The sequence below is a fragment of the Panthera leo genome, chromosome D2 (assembly GCF_018350215.1).
Source record: "Panthera leo isolate Ple1 chromosome D2, P.leo_Ple1_pat1.1, whole genome shotgun sequence".
Lineage (NCBI taxonomy): Eukaryota > Metazoa > Chordata > Mammalia > Carnivora > Felidae > Panthera > Panthera leo.
In genome coordinates this window covers 28,474,667-28,498,906 of record NC_056689.1, presented here as the reverse complement: position 1 = coordinate 28,498,906, position 24,240 = coordinate 28,474,667, and the positions used below count along the sequence as shown (strand labels likewise).

At 38.5% G+C, this 24,240-nt stretch overlaps 2 non-coding genes across 2 annotated transcripts; one reads left to right on the top strand and one right to left on the bottom strand.

The window, feature by feature from the left end:
• The first annotated feature begins 1,221 nt into the window (after nt 1–1,221).
• On the top strand, nt 1,222–1,330 carry LOC122202880. The gene has a single exon (XR_006194935.1). It is a non-coding gene; the product is annotated as a U6 spliceosomal RNA (small nuclear RNA).
• A 7,141-nt stretch (nt 1,331–8,471) lies between these two features.
• Nucleotides 8,472–8,553, bottom strand: TRNAS-UGA. Its single transcript has one exon. It is a non-coding gene; the product is annotated as a tRNA-Ser (tRNA).
• Nucleotides 8,554–24,240: the final 15,687 nt, after the last annotated feature.

Here is a 24,240-nt window from a genome sequence, read left to right as displayed (position 1 = left end):
TAATTCTGTATGAAAACAGATGACTGGGATTAAGATCCCTGTTTTAGAAAATGTCATGGATGTAAGATTTTCTTTGAAGTTTTTTTTTTGGTTCAATCAAAAGATTGGAAACAGTTTTAATCATCATAAATAGGGATTTGGTTAAATAAGTTATGGTCCTTTTATTCTGAAGCAGTGAGCTCAAAACTGCTGAGGGCATTTGAGTTAACAGAGGCCATTTTTAATGAGAAAGCTCTTTATACAGAAATATGTCCAGGATATATTTTAAAATAACAAAAGAAGGTTCAGAACATTTTGTATAGTGTGCTAATATTTGTATAAAAGCTACCTATATTCTTGCATGTGCATAAAGAAGGCATAGAAGCTGATAATCGGTGGTCCAGGAAGGGCACGTTGGTGGCAGGAGGACAGGGTTAGGAGGGAGTCATTATGATTTTGGACCATGAGACTATATTACCTATTCAATAAGCAAATTAATAAGCAAATTAATGTGATTTAATTAAAAATTGGGATGAACTGGAATTGAAAGAAGGAATGTCACACAGGCTTGGAAATTATAATTGTAAAACCAGTAATGAACTGTAAAAAGCATCCCCCCTACCCCCCCAAAAAATCCCAGATAAAAGAGACTGTCGAAGTAGCAGCAAGCCTCTGGGAGAAGGCCTCATAAAGTCCTAAGTATGTCCTCAGCCAGTGCCAACTCTGGGCAGCTTCGTACATCAACTCCCAGGGATCTTGCTCAGTTCAGTTCAGTTCAGGGAGAGAATCCAGCTCAGAGAGACAATAAGGCATAGAAAATTACACTCCAATAACATGAATTATTCCTCCTTTATTCTTCCTTTATTCCTGTCCAATGGCTTCCTTAGGATGATCCTAGACACCTTTAGGAGGGACCTGCTCTTTAGGAGGGACCTGCACCCACCTTTAGGAGGGAAAGGAAGTAACATCATAAGATCTCATCCTCTGTTCCTCAGCAGTAAACTAGCTATGGCCTCTTTTGAGGGTTAAATGAGACAATGGATGTAAAGCACTTATCACAGTGCCTGGCCTATGGTTGGAACTCAGAAAATGGCAGTTATTTCTGACCATGCCATGAAGTAGAAGTAATCATTATTACCACTTAGGAGATGAGGAAACTAAGGCTCAGAGAAGTGAAGTGAGCTGCCCAAAGTTACACAACAAGAAAGGGAAGGAGCCTGGTTTTGAAGCCTGGTGGCTCTGGTGCTCCCTTCAGCAGCACATACACTAAACTTGGAATGACACAGGGAAGATTAGCATGGCCCCTGTGCAAGGATATGGCACGCAAATTCGTGAAGTCTAGTGGCTCTGACTTCAAAGTCTCTGTTCTTCCCACTCCCTCAAGGCACTTTACAAATAAATCTGCTAATGTGTATTCATCACACCTTAAGATGCTCAAATCACACCCTAAGGTGAAGGGTTTTGTTTATAACAGAAGATATAGATACAGTACTTCCTATTTTCAGAGCAGTAGTAGCCTATGTTGCAAACTATAGAAAGAGAACATGAGCAAGCATTACCAGGGTCTGCACCTTATCAGATAAGGTGCAGTCTCACTGCACCTTATCAGTCTCACTGCAGTCTCACTGCACCTTATATATTTCTCTCAGTGAAATATATAAGCACAATGTATGGGAGAGAATTCTGGAAGCTTCTGGGCTGTTCTGATGTATTGAGATAAAATGATCTTAGAAAACATTCACTCCCAGCTTTGCCTCTTGATGTCTTTTTTTGGTATCTTAAGATTTCATAGATCTGTTAACTAGCCTCTTAGCAGAGTCCCAATTAACCATATATTAACATTTATAACTTGGAAAGATCTTTTTCATTATACTAGGATGAATTCTCTGGTCTGTGGGCCAACTCCAGCCTGCTACCTGTTCTTGAAAATGAAGTTCTATTGGAACATGACCACACTCATTTGTTCAAGGCTTCTTTCATGCTACAAAGGCAGAGTTGAGTAGTTACAACAGAAACTACATAGCCTACAAAGCCTAAAATATTTACGAGCTGACATCTTATAGAAAGTTTGCTGATCTCTGCACTGGAGAAACATGTACAAAAAGTAAGTGTGGCATTTCTGTGCTCCAACATCCTAACACACATTATTTCAAAGCACTAATAGTTTGTCTCCACTGACGTATGTGGCTTAACATCTGGGAAGATACGTACCTTTTATATGGACATTCTATGTACTCATATGACTTGTGTTTTCACATAAAATGTTTCTAAAGTCTCCTCCCTGGATAAATACTCTGAGAATCTTGTCTCAGATGGATATGTTTGGGAGGGAAACATATTCCCTAAATGTGTTTGGGGAGAAACATGGTATGAAGGGACAAAGGGCTTTAAGATCCCTTGGGTGGGACCAGGGGATTTATGAAGTAATCAGGTTGGGGCTGTGCCCTACCTCAGTACCTGAGTAAGAAGCTTACCAATCCGTGACTCTTCTCTATCTCTGACCTCAAGCATCAGAGAGTTGAAAGAGCATAAAGCTTATGGGTCATGTTTTCTGTTACTAGAGTCTTCTGAATGGCCTAGAGATGCCAAAGGAGACCTAGCCTTGCTCTCTCATGCCTCTGGAGTCAGTCCAGTGCCAGACAAAGCAGTGAAGGTAAATCTATCACATCCTGTCTTGAGGCCTCAGAGTCCAGTCCCTGAAAGAGTGTCCCCAGACCTCTGGGAGGCCTGGATGTCAGGGAGAGTGGGAAGGAAATTGAAATAACTCGTTTCCCATGACATCCAGTCTATTAGCTTGAGTGAACTTGACTGATCAACTTCGTGTAGGTTGGGAAGAAAACTAGTTGTTAGAACAAGAGCTGAAAGCTCTAAGTTTTTTCTATCAGTTCCTCAAACAGTCATCTGAAATTTCTAGTATCAGAGCTTCTGTCTCTCTAATTCTGCAGGGGCTAAGACTCAGCTATCTCTATTAGTCATTTGTATTCTAGTATGTAGAGAGGGCCTAAGACCATGTGGTCTTGGGGGGTGTAAGGCCTCCAAAAGTGGACATGGGGGGCTTGTCCAAACCAGACGGGACTTAGGATACAAGCTTCACACATGTCCTAGGCCAGCCCGATCTCTTAATCCCTTTTTCACTGTCTCACTACACAACAATGCCTCTATTAATGAAACCTCTGGGGATGAAACTCCTTTACAATGAACATGATGTGTTAAAACAAAATAACAGCTTCATAAATCACACTAAACACTACTGCAATATATCAGGTGTTTCAGCTGCAATATTCCTGCTGATTTAGGTAGTCAGGGCACAAATCTCCTCAGGCATGGTTTTGATTCATCTCTCAAAGTTGAAGGAAAACAGAGTCTACCTACCCTCATTGGAGACTCTATCTCCCACTGTTTCAGGTATTCTGAGGCCTCTTGTTCTCTGACTTTCCCAACCACAAAATTCATTCAACAAAATTATTTATTGAGGGCCCACTAAGTATAAGATAAGGAGATCTAGTGGTTAAATGAACACACACACACAGACACACACCCCACACACGTTCACACAAGGGGAAATCAAGCAAATATTCATACTAGTGTATTACAGAGTATGATAAGTGTTGTGAAATCATGTAAGAAGGGAACCTGACAAGTTTAAAGGGGAGGATGACATTGGAATATGTGTAAAATTCCTAATCTGGGGAAGAGTTTGGTTCCTTCAAGAACTAAAAGAAAGGACAATACATCTGGCTAGAGAATGGATGGGAGCAGCCCAATAGGTATGCTGGCTGGATCATTGGGAGACATGGATTCATGCTAAGGATTTTAGTCTGAATTTTATTTTAATGTTTATTTATTTATTTTGAGAGAGAGTGAGAGAGGAAGGAAAGGAGAGACAATCCCAAGTGGGTTCCGTGCTGTCAGTGTAGAGCCCCATGCAGGGCTAGATAATGACCTGAGCTGAAATCAACTGCCACCCAGGCGCCCCAAGTCTGTATTGTTAAGAGCATATGGGAATCCCCAGAAGGGTTTACAGGAGGAGGTTTATAAGCTCAAATGCACATCTTGAAGAAAATTTTATTTTATGGACAACAGATTGAAAGGGAGGAAGAGTGGATGGGGGAAGACAGGAGGCTGAGATGTAGTGGAGGTGAGAGGTCATGTTGATTTAGACTGGGTGGTAGTGGTAGATTTGGAACAAAGTAGATTTTGAGCATATTTAGGAGTAAACTCAGTTGTATTTGGGTTGGATAGGAAATGTGGTAAAGGATAGGCAGTATCAGGGTGATTCCAAGTGGGTGTATCCTGCTCCATGGTTGGAGATGCCACAAACTGGGTGAAGAACATAAACATAGAGAAGGACATGGATTTGGAAGGGAAGGGAAGATTATGAGTTCCACATTTGCTAACAGATCACAATTTGAAAAAAGTTCACTTTAGTCTATTTACATTTAAAACCTTTGAATTCTGGGAAGTTGAAGGATTTATCTTTTATTCATAGAAGTGGGTAGATAAATATTTGGGTAAAAAGGAGACTTCAGTGTCCTATTTATAACCTCTTCTGCCTTTGAAGGGGAGTCTCTTTGATTGCTGGGCATACTGAAGCCAATGCACAGGGAATTGCTCTGTAGCATAAAAGATTGAAAAAGTAGCGGTCCCGAGGGGCAGTCTTCAAGATCATGTACCTTGTGAGGCTGGACTGGAAAAAGCAGGCTCTAGGAGATGCACAGGAAGGTGAGGAGGTAGGAGGACTCTGGAGTAGAGAAACATGGAAAGAGGAGTTGAGGTAGCGTCCTTCCTCTGAGAAGTGCACTGCAGAACCTTGTCCACATCTTCCCTCTAAAATATTCCATACATTTTCTTTTGCTTACCATGGAGAGAGCTGAAATTGGGTTATAGGAATGCCAGGGTGAAAGTGAACCACGTTTAGGAAGATGGGAATGGGAGTTGACCCACAGAGATGAAAATGTACATGTGCTTGCCTCCTGGCTCAATCTGCCCTTTCAGCACTATAAGACAAGGTACGGGGAGAAAAAGAAAAAGGTGAGGAAAAAATAAGAGAAGGGAAGGCAATGGGAAGGGAAGGAAGGGTACCTTGTTGGGGTACTATTCTCTGTCTTCTTAAATTAAAAATATACTGTGAGGAGGATACTGTATATTAAATTAATTCATACTAAGGCAAAGGATAATGACTTTCAAAAGGAAAATGGCTATTGACCCCTTCATCCCCTTTTATGGGGCATTCTTGGAGTGGAGGTGGTTTTGTGTGCTTACTTGTATATTTATTCAGTCCTTCATCAAAAATTTGTTAAGTACTTACTTTCCTTGTTTTGTGAATTTTATTTTATTTTTTAAAAAAGTTTTTATTTTTTTATTTTGAGAGAGACAGAGAGAGAGAACACAAGTGAGGAAGGAGCAGAGAGAGAATCCCAAGTAGGCCCTGCACTGTCAGCACAGAGCCCAGTGCAGGGCTTGAACTCAAGCACCCTGAGATCATGGCCTGAGCTGAAACCAAGAGTCAGGCACCAACCGCCTGAGCCACCCAGGTGCCCCTATTGAGTACCTTTTCTGTGCTAGGCAGGGGTATGAAGATAAGAGTCAGGACGCCTTATATATTTGCAGGGAATTTAGCACTTAATGGGAAGAGAGGCCAACAGAAGCATTTCAATAGGATCCCTGCTATATTAGGGAATAGGAGAATATAAAAGGGGCTTATGAACCAGCCTGGGGGATTGCAGGAATGCTTTATCCACAAGGAGATACTTGAAGAGAAAACATGAGTTTCCATTAGGTGATGAAGCAGTGAGGAGGGAAGCTAAATCTTGTATTTGGAAGAAAAAAAAAATGACTGGGGCTGAGTTAAGCAGAAAACGTACTAATTTACCGTAAGAATATTGAATAGCTCAAAGAATTACCAGGAAGGCTGCAAAGCCACTTTTGGAGAATGAGAGAAGAGTAAGTTGGCTAGGCAAAATCCAAGATCATTTCAGGCTGACACCACCACAAAGGCAGCCTGGTATAGACAATACTGTCACTGATGCTGAACAACTATAAACCCCAGTTGCAGCCTTGGTGCTGCTGCTGTAGCAATGTCTATGGTTGCCATTATGGCCTCTCCTAACCACTGGGATGCATCCTTGCCTTCCCTGCTTCTTTGTATTAATAGCTCTGATTGAAAGTTGCAGGTGGGCATATCTGATTATCTGGGCCTACGTAACACCCGGCATCTCTAGCTGTAAGGGAGTCTTGGAAAGCAAATACGTGGCTTTTTCAGCATCTATAATGGGAATGGGGCAGGAGGGTAGATTGCAGCCTTGTACCTGGATTCAAAAAGAGAGCAAGTCCTCTAAATAGGGAGTTCAAATGATGGGCAACCTTCTTTTACTAATGAGGGGAGAAGGATGGAAGCAAGAGAAAGATATTTCAGGTAATTGTATGTGAATATGTAGAAAGCTTCAAAGGCATGATGAGCTATAATTCAGTGTTGGGAGGCCTGTTAATAACTCAAAAGGAGATGGGAGAGAGAAGAAGGAAGGCTAGGAAGGCAGGCAAGGGACTTGTTTCAAAGGTTTTATGCCTGCAAGTTTTGCCTTTCCTTTTAGAGGGGTGTGGCAGATACAGTTGGTTGCCGGCTCAGTATCCATTCAACTTTCTTCCTTACCAATGAAATTCCAATTTTGATTTGGATAGCTATATACCCAGCTAGAATTTCTTGTAGCTAGTAGTAGCCTTGTTACACAGTTCAAGTAAATGAGACATAAACTGAGAGTTCCTGTCTTTCTCCTTCCTAGCTGAATACAGATGTGAGCTCTGGAGGTATAGCAACCATATTAAGATGATGAGACAACAAGTAGGGGACACGGTCAATGTATTAAATGGCAGGACAGAAAGATGGAAAGAGTGCTGCTCCCTGTTTCATTTGAGAACTGCCTACTCCCAGATTTCTTGAGACAAGTCCCTATGTGTTTAAGTCACTAGAGTTGGATTTTCTGTTTTTTTTTTTTTTTTTCAGCAGAATGTGATCCTGACTGAAAGAGGGAAGGAGACCAGCTAGGAAACCAATACAGCCATTTATAAGTGGCTCCGTGGGGCCAGAAGAGGTGGAATTGGGAAGAGAGGATGGACTGAAGATGTGAATGTGGTGAATGTATATGATGAGATAAGTGTCAAATGGGATGGGGGCTATGTGGCTGGAATCTACTTCAGGTACCCCAGAAAACCATCCCTAGCATTTGAGGTGTTAGAGAACTCCATAAGAACACCTGGAAATCGTGGGGTGGGGAGGAGATTGTGACAGTGGGTGAAAGGGAGAAAGAGAGGATGTGTATGGTTTTAAAGACTAACTTCACAAAGTTTCTTTTTATTATTTTTTAATGTTTATTTTACTTTTGAGACAGAGAGAGACAGAGCGTGAACAGGGGAGGGTCAGAGAGAGAGGGAGACACAGAATCCAAAGCAGGCTCCAGGATCTGGGCTGTCAGCACAGAGCTGGACGCGGGGCTTGAACTCAGGACTCTGAGATCATGACCTGAGCCGAAGACGGACGCTTAACCGACTGAGCCACCCACCCAGGCACCCACACAAATTTCTTTTTAAATAATACACACATTTTACAATGTTAAGCAAAAAACTGTTAAAACTATTAAAATCTTTCCAAATTCCACTACCCAGAGATAATAATTAGTGCTAACATTGTGATTATTTCTTTCCAGCCCCTAGTGTTTTTGTCCCATTCTTGCCATAAAAATGATTCTATAAATAGTTTAACAAAAATGTGATCATTATATATATTGTTTTCTAGTCTGTCCAACATTTTGGATTTGGCAAAACTGAGAAGGCCTTCTCATGTCATCACTATCATTTTAGTGGCTACATGCATGGTGTTCCATTCTGTGGATGTAACTATCATGCTATAGAAGTCAAACTTAAAATTTTTTTTATTGTTTCTCAATTCATACCACTTCTGGATGCAGTGGGGCGACTATTGAAGGTGATTCTGAGATTGAAAAAGAGGTGGCATTAAGCTTGTCATCAGTTTTATTTTTATTTTATTTTTCTTAAGTTATTTTAATTCCAGGATAGTTAACAATATTCTATTAGTTTCTGGTGAACAATATAGTGATTTAACACTTTCATTCACCACCTTGTGCTTATCACTTATTTAACCCGTTACCACACTCGCCATCAGTTTTCATATGATAGCTTGTCTGGGCTGTGATAGCCCAAAACATTGTGACAATATTTACCTTATTTTATTTATATTTCGCGAACTTGCCTTCACATTGAAGACCAAGTTTCTGAAACCATTACCTTGCCGGCTACGACAAAGGAAGATTTTTCTCTTTAGCGTAAATACATGTTTGGAGCACTGCAACGTATTGGTTTTTCTTTTGACACATTAAACTTTGTAGGTGAGCCATTTAGCTCGCAGGAATGGGAAATGCAGCAGTTCAAGTAAAGGTTATTGTTTTAAGGCATAAGGGAAAAAGGAAGCCACCCGCTTCCGCAGCGAGCAGGGTTCGAACCTGCGCGGGGAGACCCCATTGGATTTCAAGTCCAACGCCTTAACCACTCGGCCATCGCTGCCACGGAGACGATGCGCAGGCACAAATACTTTAGTACAATAACTACGCGCAGGCGCGCCATGCCCACCAAGAGGCGGAGCCTACAGACTCCCTGAGCTCGGTTTAGAGAGGCGTCGGAGGCTGACCGGACAGCTTTCGTGAACTACATCGTGGAAGCTAAGAAATAGAAACTCCCTGAAGGAGTTTAAGTAGACTTTTAAGTAGGAGGCCTGGGAAACCCTTGCCTTCGCTGCATTACGAAAATCGCAAACTTGTTTGGTTTCTGGTCACTGACCTGATTTTTGCCCTCCCCCTTCCTCATTAGGTCATCGAGAGAGCTGTGAAACAAATACTTCTTCTGTTCAGTTCTGCGGGCCCGCGCTCTGGAAAATTTCTATTTCTGCGGGGTGTGCGTGTTCTGCGTTCCCGCGTTGGCCGCGACGCCTCGAGCCCTCCTCTGTGCGGCATGGAGGGAGGCGTGAGGAGTCATACTGCTACGTGTGGGCTCAACTCTGCCGAGCCCGTCCCCAAGCAGCCATCTCTCATTACCCGCCCCCGCCCCCAGGGATCGCTTTACTGTTGAGCCCTAATGGAAGAAATCGGGCCCTAAGTGTGGTCTCAGCTGTCAAGTGTTGAGGAGCCTGGAAAGTGGTTTGAAAACCAAGTTCTGCGCATTAGGTCTGCATTCTGCCTTTAAGTATCATTAGTTTCCTCCCTTCAGCGCTAGGCTCTTTTTTTGGTTTACTTTGTTGAAGCTCTAAGACCGGGTAGGTCCATTCTATGCCGCCTACCTTAGGGAACAGAGGCCCGGGATTGTGGCGCGTGGGTGGGTGCGGCGGACTCCAGGGTGCAAGCGCAGTTTCTTACCCGCGCACGTGGAGATACGCCCTCGCCCTCCCACCCCGGGCATCAAATGGTTGATGCAAGATTTGGGAAAAAAGAATAGGTAGACTTTTACTAAATTTCTAAATTTCTTTTTAAATTTAAACTTTTAAAATTCTAACAGCGTTCATGGAAAGAGACTTCACCATGTATGCATCTCATAGTGGTACCTCAGGAAGGCAAATCCTTGCCTTTTGGAAACCTGGATGTTAAGTGAACTCACTTGATATGTGAATTTCTTTGAGAATTTTCCATACTATTTTTTTTTCATACTGTTTCTTTTAACTAAATTACGGTGCTAAGTGTCTAAACGGATTTAAAGGGGAACAAAATAAGAATTATAAGAAAAATTTTTATCTAGTTTGAGATTGTTTTTAGAATTTTTATTTATTTATTTATTTATTTGTCTGTTTTTAATTTGACAAAGCTACAGGAATGGTCCCAATTTCTCTATGAATACTATACGGGAACAAAGTTACTCCTGACAATCCCAGGCATAAGTTTTACCATATATGTGAACTTTATTTGGCACCTTTCCAATAGAGACTATCCAAGAAGAAATAATACCTTGTTCTTAGATTCTACATGTGCTGTGAAACAACCTATCATTTAATCTTACTATTATATTAATTGTATCTTGATTTGGAAGTCTTTTTAAAAATTTTTTCTTCTGTGCAGTTGAATGATAGTATTTACTGAAAGCCCTTTTTCTTCCTTAACCTCCCCTTCCCCTTTTAGGAATTGTCTTCACTTAAAAGCTTGACAGTAATGGGAATTTATTATGGTTACAATAATTTAACTGAGAAATCTACTCTGAGGGTTTCTTGTTCATTTTTTGGTTTATTTTTGTTGGGAAGAGAAGACTGCAAAGGAAAAGAATCTGTTACACAGTTAATATGTATTTGGTGAGAACAACTGTGATTAAAATTTCTTTGCAACATTTCAGAAGTGAAATAACTACATTAACATTTAATTTTCAGCTTATTTGAGTTACTGTAGGTTTTCAGAAAATGAAATTGCTTTTTTTTCTGATTTATCATGTTGTGAAAATGATCCAAGAGATCAAAAATTATTATCGGTGTTTTCACAAAGTGTGAATTTACAAATGAATTCTTTCAGTTGCAACTTTAGGTCTTTAGCAATGCCTTTTAACGCAATAAATGGCAGGTAAGCGAAAAAGAAGTAAAATACATGTTTCCAACATAATTATAACATAAATGTATTATGATTCACAGTAGCAACCTAAAACGTTGATTTTCATTCGTGGACGTTTTACTCTACAAAGGTCCCCTCGTGATTCTGATTGCCTCTCCCTCTAAACTACCCCCAGATTCGTTTATGTGGTAGCTTTTATTAAACAATTTGGGTGTGGAAGGCAAATATCTTATGGCTTTCTCTAAAACCTTTCTTGATGCCACTTTCAGAGGCAGAATACTGAGGGGAGGGGTTATGTTTTAGGAGCAGTATTGGCTTTTTTATAGCAATCAAAATTTATTTTGAATTATTTTGGTGGTTTTTTTTTCTTTTTTGAGAGGGAGAAAGAGCATGTGAGCAGGGGTAGAGGGGCAGAGGGAGAGGGAGAGAGAGAGAGAGAGAGAGAGAGAGAGAGAGAGAGAGAGAATCTTAAGCAGGCTGTATGCTCGGTGAGGATCCCAACCCAGGGCTTGATCCCATGACCCTAGAATCATGACCCAAGCAGAAATCAAGAGTCAGATGCTCAACCAGCTGAGCCACCCAGTTGCCCCAGTGGTGTTTTTTTTTTTTTTTTTTTTGAACGAAAAATTCATACAGTTTTAATGTTGGAAGAGACGTTAAAGCTAGTCCAATCCCCACCCCCCCCCTTTTTTTTATAGACAGGAAACTGGCCCATGAATGGCTTGCCCACGGTCATGTAGCTAATTAGTGGTAGATTTAAGACTAATTTGTTATGTTTGCCCAGTGTTACTAGATTTTGTTGCCTTCATGTATTCTTTGTTGGTCTCTGGCTCAATGGCATGTAGATCAAGGAGTGTGTATATGGCAATAGAGTCAATAGTGGGAGAGAGTTGTGAGTTGAATGTTGAAGGCCTATGAGATATCAGAAAATTAATATATTGTGGTGGATTATTTTTGTTTTTCTTTATTCCAGTATCCATCCCCCCCAACTGATGATGACACTTCATTTGTGCTTAAAGAGGACCACTTCACCTTCATTGGATACAGCCTTACTTCAGCTGTTAATCAAGGTATCCCACCTCTTCTTTCTAAGCGGTAATCATGTGACATATATATATATATATTTTTTTTTTTCCTACAAAACAAATTACAAAAAATTTAGTGACTTAAAACACCATGAACTTATTATTTCACAGTTTCTATTTGTGTCAGGAATGTGGTCATGAGTGTGGTTGTAGGTTGACTAGGTTCTCTGCTGTCAGGGTCTGACCAGATTTCAAGATGGTGACTGGGACTTTGGTCTCATCAAGGGCTTGGGGTCCTCTTCCAAGGTCACTAGTTGTTGGCAGAATTCAGCTTCTGTGGTTGTAGGACTTGTTAGCTGTCAGTGGAGGACCATTCTCAGCTGTTAGAGGTTGTACCTTATCATGTGGCCCTCTCTACAGCATGGTAGTTTGCTTCTTTAAGGCCATCAGAAGAATTACTCTTTAGTTTACTACAGTGGAGTTTTATGTATTATAATGTAATTGCAGAAGTAACTATTGCATTTTATTCACAATTCCAGCTCCAGTGAGGGGGATTATATAGGGTGTGTACCAATAGCTGGGGCAGGGATCTTGGGAGCCATATTAGAATCCTGCCTACCATGTAACTCAAGCTGGGTCAATCAGATTCTCTCTAAATCCCTGCTCTTTCTGTTACACAATTGTATTTTTATGGACATCCCACACAAAACACATACATAGTAATTGGTGAGAGGTGAGCAGAGTCTGGAAATTTTACCTTAGCTGCCTTACATGCTTTTGTACCTCATTTGAAAGAAGAAGAGTTGGCAGCAACTGCATAGTTTTAGAGGCTTAGCCATCATTCAGGTTTTTTGAATTTAATTCTTATTGATTGCAGAATAACTCTAACTGTACATTTTAGACAACATATGTTAGGGAACTTAGTTCAAATTGGCCACAAAATTTTACTAAGTTTTTGGCAACAAAACCTCATGAAGATTTAGCTGGTAAATTACAGGCATCATGAAAAGTGATGGAAATAATTATGGAATTGCTGCATAGTGAATGACATTTGAAGCCTAAACAATTAATTGTGTGTTGCTTTATAGTCATCATATTACTTACAAATATATGTTCGAGGAAGATTGGAGATATATCCTACTGAGCACTAGAGCAACTTATTTATAGGGTTTTCCTACCTAATTGGCCCCCTAATGCCATGCCAGTTAAGAATTAAGAAATTGAAAAAGAACAGAATCTTCTTTTTCTTTCTTTCTTTCTTTCTTTCTTTCTTTCTTTCTTTCTTTCTTTTTTTATTAGAATAGAACTTTATTAGTGGGTGGCATCAAAATTAAAGATGATTTGTACTTTTAAAGTATGCAATAAATTTGATACATTAATCATTTCTTAAGAAGTTTTTATTTTAATTACCCAAGGCTCATCACAAGTGCAATCCTTAATACCGATCATCTATTGCACCGGTACCCCCACGCTACTCCCCTCTGGTAGCCATCAGTTTGTTCTCTGCAGTTAAGAGTCTGTTTCTTGGTTTGCCTCTCTCTCTCTCTCTCTTGCCCTTTCCTTGTTTGTTTTGTTTCTTAACTTCCACATATGGTGAAATCATATGGTATTTTTCTTTCTTTGACTGACTTATTTTGCTTAGCATGATAGTCTCGTTCCATCCTTGTCACCACAAATGGCAAGATTTCATTTTTTTTTAATGGCTGAATAACGTTCCATTGTAATTATATACCACATCTTCTTTATCCATTCATCATTTGATGGTCACTGGGTTGCTTCCCTAATTTGGCTATTGTAGATAACCAAATATTTAGCATACAGGTGCATGTATCCCTTCCAATCTGTTTGTATTCTTTCCATTAACGCCAGTAATGCAATTGCTGGAGTGTAGGGCAGTACTCTTTTAAACTTTTTGAGGACCTCCCACCCCCTGTTTTCTGGAGTGATTGCACCAGTTGGTATTCTCAACAACAATGTAAGAGGGTTTCTGTTTCTCCACACCCTTGCCAACACCTGTTGTTTCTTACGTTTTTGATTTTACCTGGTCTGACCTGTGTGAGGTTATATTTCACTGTAGTTTTGATTTGCATTTCCCTGATGATAAGTGATGATGAGCATCTTTTCATGTGTCTGCTGGCCATCTGTATATCTTCTTTGGAGAAATGTCTGTTTATGTCTCCTGCCCATTTTTAAATTGGATTATTTTTTTGGGGGGGGTGTTGAGTTTTAGAAGTTCTTTATATATTTTGGATACTAATTCTTTATCACATATGTCATTTGAAAATATATTCTATTATTCTGTAGGTTGCCTTTTACTTTTGTTGATTGTTTTGCTGTGCAGGAGCTTTTTATTTTGATGTAGTCCCAATAGTTTATTTTTGCTTTTGTTTCCTTTGCCTCAGGGGACCTATCTAGAAAAAAACTTGCTATGCTGATGTCAGAGAAATTACTGTCTGTGCTTTCTTCTAGTATTTTTATGGCTTTAGGTCTCACATTTAGGTCTTTAATCCATTTTAATAAAAAAATCCATTTATTTTTGTGTATGGTGTAAGTGGTCCAGGTTCATTCTTCTGCGTCTGGCTGCCTGGTTTTCCCAGCATCATTTGTTGCAGAGATTGTCTTTTACTCACTGGATATTCTTTTCTGCTTTGTTTATGATTAATTGACCATATAATTGTGGGTTTAATTCTGGATTTTCTATTCTGTTCCACTGATCTGTGTGTCTGCTTTTGTGCCAGTACCATACTGTTTTGATCACTACAGCTTTGTAATAATAACTTAAAGTCTGGAATTGCTATGCCTCCAGCTTTGTTTTTGTTTTTCTTTTTCAAGATTGCTTTGGCTATTTGGGGTCTTTTGTGGTTCAATACAGGTTTTAGAATTGTTTTTTTTTTTTTGTTTGTTCTGTGAAAAATGCTTTTGGTATTTTGATAAGTATTGCATTAAATGTATAGATTGCTTTTGGTAGCATAGACATTTTAACAGTGTTTGTTCTTCCAGTACAGGAGCATGTAATGTCTTTCCATTTCTTTGTGTCGTCCTCAATTTCTTTTATCAGCATTTTATAGTTTTCAGAGTATAGATCTTTCACCTCTAGGTTAGATTTACTCCTAGTTATCTTATTATTTTGTTGCAGTTGTAAATTGGATTGTTTTCTTAATTTCTTTTTCTGCTGCTTTGCTATTGATGTATAGAAATGCAACAGATTTTGGTATGTTGATTTTGTATCCTGTAACTTTACTGAATTTGTTTGTCAGTTCTCAGTTTTTGGTGGAGTCTTTCAGGTTTTCTATATATGGTGTCATGTTATAGACATAACTAGCTAATACTGTTATAGACATTCACTAGCTAACAGTGAAAGTTTTCCTTCTTCCTTACCAATTTAGATGCCTTTTACTTCTTTATCTTATCTGACTGTTGTGGCTAGGACTTCCAGTATTATGTTGAATAAAAGGGGTGAGAGTGGACAGCCTTGTTTCTTCCTGACCTTAGGGGAAAGGCTCTCAGTTTTTCTCCATTGAGGATGATGTTAGCTGTTACTATGATGAGGTATGTTCCCTTTAAACCTACCTTGTTGAAGGTTTTTATCATGAATGGATGTTGTACTTTGTCAAATGCTTTTTCTGCATCTATTGAAATGATCATATGGTTCTTATGCTTTCCCTTATTGATGTGCTGTATCACATTGATTGATTTGCAAATATTGAAGCACCCTTGCAACTCAGGAATAAATTTCACTTCATTGTAGTGAATGATTTCTTAAATGTAGTTTTGAATTTGGTTTCCTAATATTTTGTTGAGGAGTTTTACCTGTATATTCATCAGAAATATTAGTTTGTAGTTCTCTTTTTTTTATGGTATCTTTATCTGGTTTTGGTATCAGGGTAATGCTGGCATCATAGAATTAAATGGGAATTTTGCCTTCATTTTCTATTTTTTAAGAATAGTTTGACAAGAATAGGTATTAACTCTTCTGTAAAATTTTTTAATGTTTATTTTTGAGAGAGAGAGAGAGAGAGAGAGAGAACGCACATGAATGGGGGGGGGGGGGCAGAGAGAAAGGGAAACACAGAATCCGAAGCAGGCTCCAGGCTCTGAGCTGTCAGTACAGAGCCCAATGTGGGGCTTGAACTCACAAACTGTGAGATGGTGACTGGAGCTGAAGTCGGACACATAACATACTGAGCCACCCAGGCACTCCAGGTACTAACTCTTCTTTAAATGTCTGGTAGAATTCCCCTGGGAAGCCGTCTGGCTTTGGACTTTTGTTTGTTGGGAGATATGTGGTTACTGATTCAATTTTTTTGCTGGTAATTTGTCTGTTGAAATTTTCTATTTTCTCTTGTTTCAGTTTTGGTAACTTATATGTTTCTAGGAATTAATCCATTTCTTCTAGGTTGTCCAATTTGTTGGCATATAGTTTTTTATAATATGTTACAATTATTTGTATTTCTCTGGTGTTTGTTATTTCTCCTCATTTGTGATTTTATTTACTTGCATCCTTTCTCTCTTTTTTTTTTTTTTTTTTGATAAATCTGGCTAGAGGTTTATCAATTTTACTGATTTTTTTTTTCAAAGAACCATTTCCTGGTTTCACTGATCTGTTCTATTGTTGTTTTAGTTTCTGTATCATTAATTGCTGCTCTAAGATTTATTATTTCCTTCCTTCTTCTGATTTTACGTTTTGTTTGTTGTTATTCTAGCTCATTTAGGTGTAAGCTTAGGTTGTTTATTTGAGATTTTTCTTGCTCTTAAGGTAAGCATGCATTGCTATATATTTACATCCTAGGACCACTTTTGCTGCATCCCAAAGTTTTTTGGAATGTTGTGTTTTCATTTTCATTTGTTTCCATGTACTTTTAATTTCTTTTTTGATTTCCTGGTTGACCTATTTTTTATTTAGTAGCATGTTATTTAACCTCCACGTATTTGTGGTCTTTCCAGATTTTTTCTTGTGGTCCATTTCTAGAGTTACAGCGTTGTGGTCAGAAAGGATGCATTGTATGACTTCAATCTTTGTAAATTTAAGAGGCTTGTTTTGTGGCCTAATACGTGATCTGTTCTGAAGAGTGTTCCATGTGCACTTGAAAAGAATGTGTATTCTACTGTTTTAGTATGGAATATTTTGAACTTATCTGTTAAATCCATCTGGCCCAGGGTGTCATTCAAAGCCATTGTTTCCTTGTTGATTTTCTGCTTAGGTGATTTGTCCATTGATGTAAGTGGAGTATTAAAGTTCCCTAATATTATTATATTACTATTGATTATTTATGTTTATTATTAACTGTTTTATGTATTTGGGTACTTTCATGTTGGGTACATAAATATTTACAAATGTTGTATATTCTTGTTGGATTGTCCCCTTTATGATTATATAGAGTCCTTTTTTGCCTCTTGTTGGAGTCATTGTTTTAAAGTCTATTTTTCCAATATAGGTATTGCTGCCCTGGCTTTCCTTTGATATCCAATTGGCGATAGATTTTTCTCCATCCCTTTACTTTTTTTTTTTCCTAAAGTTTTTTTTTGTTGTTAATTTTATTTTTTTTAATTTACATTCAAATTAGTTAGCATATAGTGCAACAATGATTTCAGGAGTAGATTCCTTAATGTCCCTTACTCATTTAGCCCATCCCCTCTCCCACACCCTTTCCAGTAAACCTCTGTTTGTTCTTCATATTTAAGAGTCTCTTATGGTTTGTCCCCCTCCCTGTTTTTGTATTATTCTTGCTTCCCTTCCCTTATGTTCATCTGTTTTGTCTCTTAAAGTTCTCATATGAGTGAAGTCATATGATATTTGTCTATCTCTGAATGACTAATTTTGCTCAGCATAATACCCTCCAGTTCCATCCATGTAGTTGCAAATGGCAAGATTTCATTCTTTTTCATTGCCGAGTAATACTCCATTGTATATATGTACCGCTTCTTCTTTATCCATTCATCCATTGATGGACATTTGGGCTCTTTCCATACTTTGGCTATTGTTGATAGTGCTGCTATAAACATTGGGGTGCATGTGTCCCTTCGAAACAGCACACCTGTATCCCTTGGATAAATACCTAGTAGTGCAATTGCTGAGTCATAGGGTAGTTCTATTTTTAATTTTTTGAGGAATCTCCATACCGTTTTCCTGAGTGGCCTCACCAGCTTGCATTCCCACCAACAATGCAAAAGAGATCCTCTTTCTCCGCATCCTCGCCAACATCTGTTCTTGCCTGAGTTGTTAATGTTAGCCATTCTGACAGGTGTGAGGTGGTATCTCACTGTGGTTTTGATTTGTATTTCCCTGATGATGAATGATGTGGAGCATTTTTTCATGTGTCATTGACCATCTGGATGTCTTCTTTGGAGAAGTGTCTATTCATGTCTTTTGCCCATTTCTTCACTGGATTATTTTTTTTTTGGGTGTTGAGTTTGATAAGTTCTTTATGGATTTTGGATATTAACCCTTTATCTTATATGTCATTTGCAAATATCTTCTCCCATTCTGTCGGATGCCTTTAGTTTTACTGATTGTTTCCTTCACTGTGCAGAAGCTTTTTATTTTGATGAGGTCCCAATAGTTCATTTTTGCTTTTGTTTCCCTTGCCTCTGGAGACATGTTGAGTAAGAAGTTGCTGCGGCCAAGATCAAAGAGGTTTTTGCCTGCTTTCTCCTCGAGGATTTTGATGGCTTCCTGTCTTACATTTAGGTCTTTCATCCATTTTGAGTTTATTTTTGTGCATGGTGTAAGAAAGTGGTCCAGGTTCATTCTTCTGCATGTCGCTGTCCAGGTTTCCCAGCACCACCTGCTGAAGAGACTGTCTTTATTCCATTGGATGTTCTTTCCTGCTTTGCCAAAGATTAGTTGGCCATACATTTGTGGGTCTATTCTGTTCCATTGATCCGAGTGCCTGTGTTTGTGCCAGTACTATACTGTATTGATGATTACAGATTTGTAGTGTAGCTTGAAGTCCAGGATTGTGATGCCTCTGGCTTTGGTTTTCTTTTTCAAGATTGCTTTGGCTATTTGGGGTCTTTTCTGGTTCCATACAAATTTTAGGATTACTTGTTCTAGCTCTGTGAAGAATGCTGGTGTTATTTTGATAGGGATTGCATTGAATATGTAGATTGCTTTGGGTAGTATTGGCATTTTAACAATATTTGTTCTTCCTATCCAGGAGCATGGAATCTTTTTTCATTTTGTTGTGTTTCTTTCATAAGCTTTCGTTCATAAGCTTTCTATAGTTTTCAGTGTATAGATTTTTCACCTCTTTGGTTAGATTTATTCCTAGGTATTTTATGATTTTTGGTGCAATTGTAAATGGGATCGATTCCTTGATTTCTCTTTCTGTTGCTTCATTGTTGGTGTATAGGAATGCAACCGATTTCTGTGCATTGATTTTATATCCTGTGACTTTGCTGAATTCATGGATCAGTTCTAGCAGTTTTTTGGTGGAATCTTTTGGGTTTTCCATATAGAGTATCATGTCATCTGCGAAGAGTGAAAGTTTGATCTCCTCCTGGGCGATTTGGATGCCTTTTATTTCTTCGTGTTGTCTGATTGGAGAGGCTAAGACTTCCAATACTATGTTGAATAAAGATATTTAGTCAGTTAAGGTAAAGTCTTATTTGAGCATCTACATGTAATGTGGTCTTAGGAAAAAAAGTGTCATAAAATCTCAAAAATCATAATTCTTACAACCTTGTTGACTTTATCCTCTTGATCAGTAAAAACTTCATGTTACTAATTCCACCCAAACTGAGAAGTCCTTTTGGCATGTTAAGCACTTCTTATTATTGACTTAACTTTCTAATTAAAAATGCACAGTTTTAGGATAAAAACGTAACTCTTCATTTCAAAGCTCCTCAGTAACAGAATGGTCCTAAATATCGTACTACGTATTTACTTGAATAATGAGCCAACAACACAAAAATGGGCAGTTTTGTAATCAAGATATTCTTCTGATAGAGTATGAAATTAGATAAAAATGCCTTTTAAAACACTATCTCTCTCACAATATATTAGTTTCTCATTTTTTTTTCATTTGCCCATATAACTATATAAGATCTGAGTATTAAAACTATGCAACATGACTTATCAAGAAAATATTAAGAATCAGGTAAAGATGACAAATTGAGCACAGCCTTATCTTCTCTTCCTCTCAAGACTTTATTAAAATCATACAGTTGAGATGAATGGATAAAGAAATTGTGGTTTATATACACAATGGAGTACTATGTGGCAATGAGAAAGAATGAAATATGGCCCTTTGTAGCAACGTGGATGGAACTGGAGAGTGTTATGCTAAGTGAAATAAGCCATACAGAGAAAGACAGATACCATGTGGTTTCACTCTTATGTGGATCCTGAGAAACTTAACAGAAACCCATGGGGGAGGGGAAGGAAAAAAAAAAAGAGGTGAGAGTGGAAGAGAGCCAAAGCATAAGAGAACAAACTGAGGGTTGATGGGGGGTGGGAGGGAGGGGAGAGTGGGTGATGGGTATTGAGGAGGGCACCTTATGGGATGAGCACTGGGTGTTGTATGGAAACCAATTTGACAATAAACTTCATATATTGAAAAATAAATAAATAAATAAAATCATACAGTTGAGCAAACAAGTCACACTCCTTAAATGATCAGAGAGCAAGCACACCAAACCTGGAACAGTGTTTATAGGGGAAATGCTCAGAGACAGGAGTAGGTTCACAGTCCTCAGTTGCCCTTTGCATAACTAAAAATATAATCCATTAACTATGTGGTATATGTAAATGTTCAAACTAAATAATGCAGAAAAAATTGTAATGAGTTACCCATGTATCTATATTATATCTGTTTATTTAAATTTTTAATTAAAAAATAGTAAATGTCAGTTTTGGAAAAGCTAAGATTAAAATATAAAATGACCCACATAAATTTTCTTTGAAAAATTGTTACCGGGGCGCCTGGGTGGCTCGGTCGGTTGAGTGTCCGACTTCGGCTCAGGTCACGATCTCACGGTTCGTGGGTTCGAGCCCCGCGTCGGGCTCTGGGCTGACAGCTCAGAGCCTGGAGCCTGTTTCAGATTCTGTGTCTCCCTCTCTCTCTGCCCCTCCCCCATTCATGCTCTGTCTCTCTCTGTCTCAAAAATAAATAAAAACGTTAAAAAAAAATTAAAAAAAAATTGCTACCATAATTCCAATTCATAAGATTTGATTTTTCCCAAGAGGGTACCAAGTCGAATCATGACAAATCTATTTAAAAGTATCAAAGCTATTTGAATGTGCCATTTCAAATATAATATATCTAAGACAGAATTCTGGATTCTTCAAAACGTAACCTCCATTCCTAGATCTCCTATTCTCCTATTCTTAGATCATATCCAGATCCCACCACAATGCCTTCATTCAACATCAAAGAGGCTGTTCTCTGCTCAGAGAGGGACCACAACGAGGACTTCTGGTGGTATGTATTCCCTTCTATTGATCAAAATAATTCAATTCTGGCCTTAAAAGGTACTTGCCACTCAACAAAATAAGAACTGGACTTACCTTTCTTGGGAAATGCATAACTAGACACGCTTTCCTTAGAAAAGAGTTTAACAACTTTTGTTACTGTTTCATGTTCCCCATAAATACCCCACTAGTGGCCTCTCTACCATTCCAAGGGTCGTATTCCTTCCTATCATATTTACTTTTTTTCCTGAGAGGCATTTTGGAAAACAGGACTTTCTCCATATTACTACATTGCTATTGATTGCTTAGGAACACTTGTAAGTAAACATTCTGGGCAGCTATATGTGTGGTAGCCAGAACCTAAATTTGGTTCTGGTCTTAAGAGATAAAAAAATAAAATAAAATAAAGAAAGCCCCAGCCCAATCCTTGAAGAACTCATAGGTTCCCATTCCATAAAAAGATTGCACCTGGACCATTCAGAGGGAGATAGATTTTCAGAAAACACTTACCTTCCACCAGGGAATTTATTTTAATGTCTCATAACAACCACACTGAGATTATTTTTATTATACCTAGCTTAAACTCTTCCAGGTGCAAGAACTCTTTCAGTTTCTTCTATCCTCTATGTAATACCTGCTTACAGAATTGAGACCTTATTAAATAACCTTTTCCATTTCTCTTTTTCAGGCCAACCAATTAAATAAATTAGAATTCACTTAACCTTTGTTCAAATATTAAATCCACATTTTAATTAATTCAAATTAACTTTCTTAATTTTTTTTAATATGAAACTAAGAACCACATGAAGATGCAGCTCCTGACTGGTCAGAATCGGTGTGTAGGTGGGACTGAGAGATTAACAATCATTTTACATGTTCTAAATCTGGAAATGAGAGTTGAAGAATCTGCTATTGTTGGGAATTCAAATCAAATATATAAAAATTGACTGAGTACTTATCCAGGACAAGGTTCCAGGAAGGACAAATACAAAGAAATAAAAGACTCAAAAACATACCTCCTAAAAAAGTGAATAATCTAGCAGAAGAAAATAATATGAAGTATTTTATCTATTACATTAAAAGACAACACAAGATTAAAATAATTAAAACAATAAAAAAGATACTATTTCTTGCTTATTGTCAAAGATTTAAAAGAATGATAAGAGTGTGGGCATAAATAAGAAAGTCAAGAGTGTAGAGAAACAGATACTAAGACACATTTGGTGTAAATACAAATTGGGAAAACAACTCTCAAGGGCAACTTGGCAACACATACCAAATCTTTTTAAAAATACACACTTTTGATCAGAAATTGCATATCTAGGGATTTGTCCCAAGGAAATAAGCAGTTGAGTATTTAAAGATGCATATACGAGGAAGCAAGCAACATGTTTTATAACCATGAAAACTTACAAATAATCTAAATGTCCTACAACATGGAACTCTTTGAAAAAACACATACGATAAATATACGGACATTAAGGGGGTGCCTGGGTGGCTCAAGTCAGTGTCCAACTTCGGCTCAAGTCACAATCTAATGGTTTTTGAGTTCCAGACCCACATCGGGTTCTGGGCTAACAGCTCAGAGCCTGGAGCCTGCTTCAGATTCTGTGTCTCCCTCTCTCTCTGCCCCTTCCCCACTCATGGACATTAAAATGATGATGCAGCTGGCTATACATATATATGTCAACATGGAAATATCTTAAAGATAGAATTAAAAGGAAAAATCAGTGTTTTAAAAAATATGTAATATTTCTATAAGTAACATGTATCACTGTTTTTATTTTATTTTTTTTAATTTTTTAACATTTTTTATTCATTTTTGAGAGACAGAGAGAGACAGAGCACGAGTTGGGGAGGAGTAAAGAGAGAGGGAGACACAGAATCTGAAGCAGGCTCCAGCAGAGATCCTGAGGTGGGGCTCGAACTCACAAGCCATGAGATCATGACCTGAGACAGAGTCAGATGCTTAACTGACTGAGCCACCCAGGTGCCCCCATGTATCACTGTTTTTAAAGACAATGTCCCCACACATTCTGATATACAATGTCTAGAGCAAAGTCTACAAATGTGAACTTCTAACATGCTCCCCCTCAACCTACACATATACACATGCACATGTTCACCTGGGTAATCCTGGTGCAAGTGTTCTGCAGGGTGCCTTTTGATAAATAGCTGATGTTGAATTAGGAAGAATGAGAGACAAAGAATAGGAAATTAAAATATAATACATCAACTCAATGGACTATTATGCAGCCATTAAAATAATAACCACAATGACAGAAATAGAGTACATGACATAATTTTAAATTACATTAGTCAACATCAAAAAAAATCTAGTGCAAAAATGGGCAAAGGATGGGGCACCTGGGTGGCTCAGTCGGTTACGTGTCCAACTTCAGCTCAGGTCATGATCTCACAGTGAGTTCGAGCCTCATGTTGGGCTCTGTACTGACAGCTCAGAGTCTGGAGCCTGCTTCAGATTCTGGGTCTCCTTCTCTCTCTGCTCCTCCCCCATTCATGCTCTATCTCTCTCTGTCTCTCAAAAATGAATAAACATTAAAAAAAAGGTTTTTTTTTTAATGGGCAAAGGAATTTGTAACATTGATGAGCCTTGAGGGCATTATGTCAGTGAGATAAGTCAGAGAAAGACACACTGTATTATATCAATAATATGTGAAATCTAAAAAACACCAAACTTATTAAAACAAAGTGTAGAGGGGCGCCTGGGTGTCTCAATCAGTTAAGTGTCGGACTTTGGCTCAGGTCATGATCTTGCGGTTCATGAGTTCAAGCCCTGTGTCAGGCTGGTGCTGATTGCTCAGAGCCTGCTTCAGATTCTGTGTATCCCTCTCTCTCTCGGCCCCTTCCCCACTCATGCTCTGTCTCTCTCTCTCCCTCTCTCAAAAATAAATAAACATTTAAAAAAATCTTAATAAAGAAAAAGTGTAGAATGGTGGTTACCAGGGGCTGGGTGGGGGAGACTGGGGAAATGTTTAAAGCTACAAACTTGCAACTAGTAGGTAAATAATTCCTGAAGATCCCACGCACAGCATGGTGATTATAGGCAACTGTACTATATTATAGATTTCAAAGTTTGTAAGAGACTAGATATTAATTGTTCTCACCATAAACAAGTTTGTAACACAATGGAGGTGTTAGCTATGCTATGATGCTAATTATACCACAATATATGAATTCATCAAATCAACATGTTGTACATCTTAAACCTACA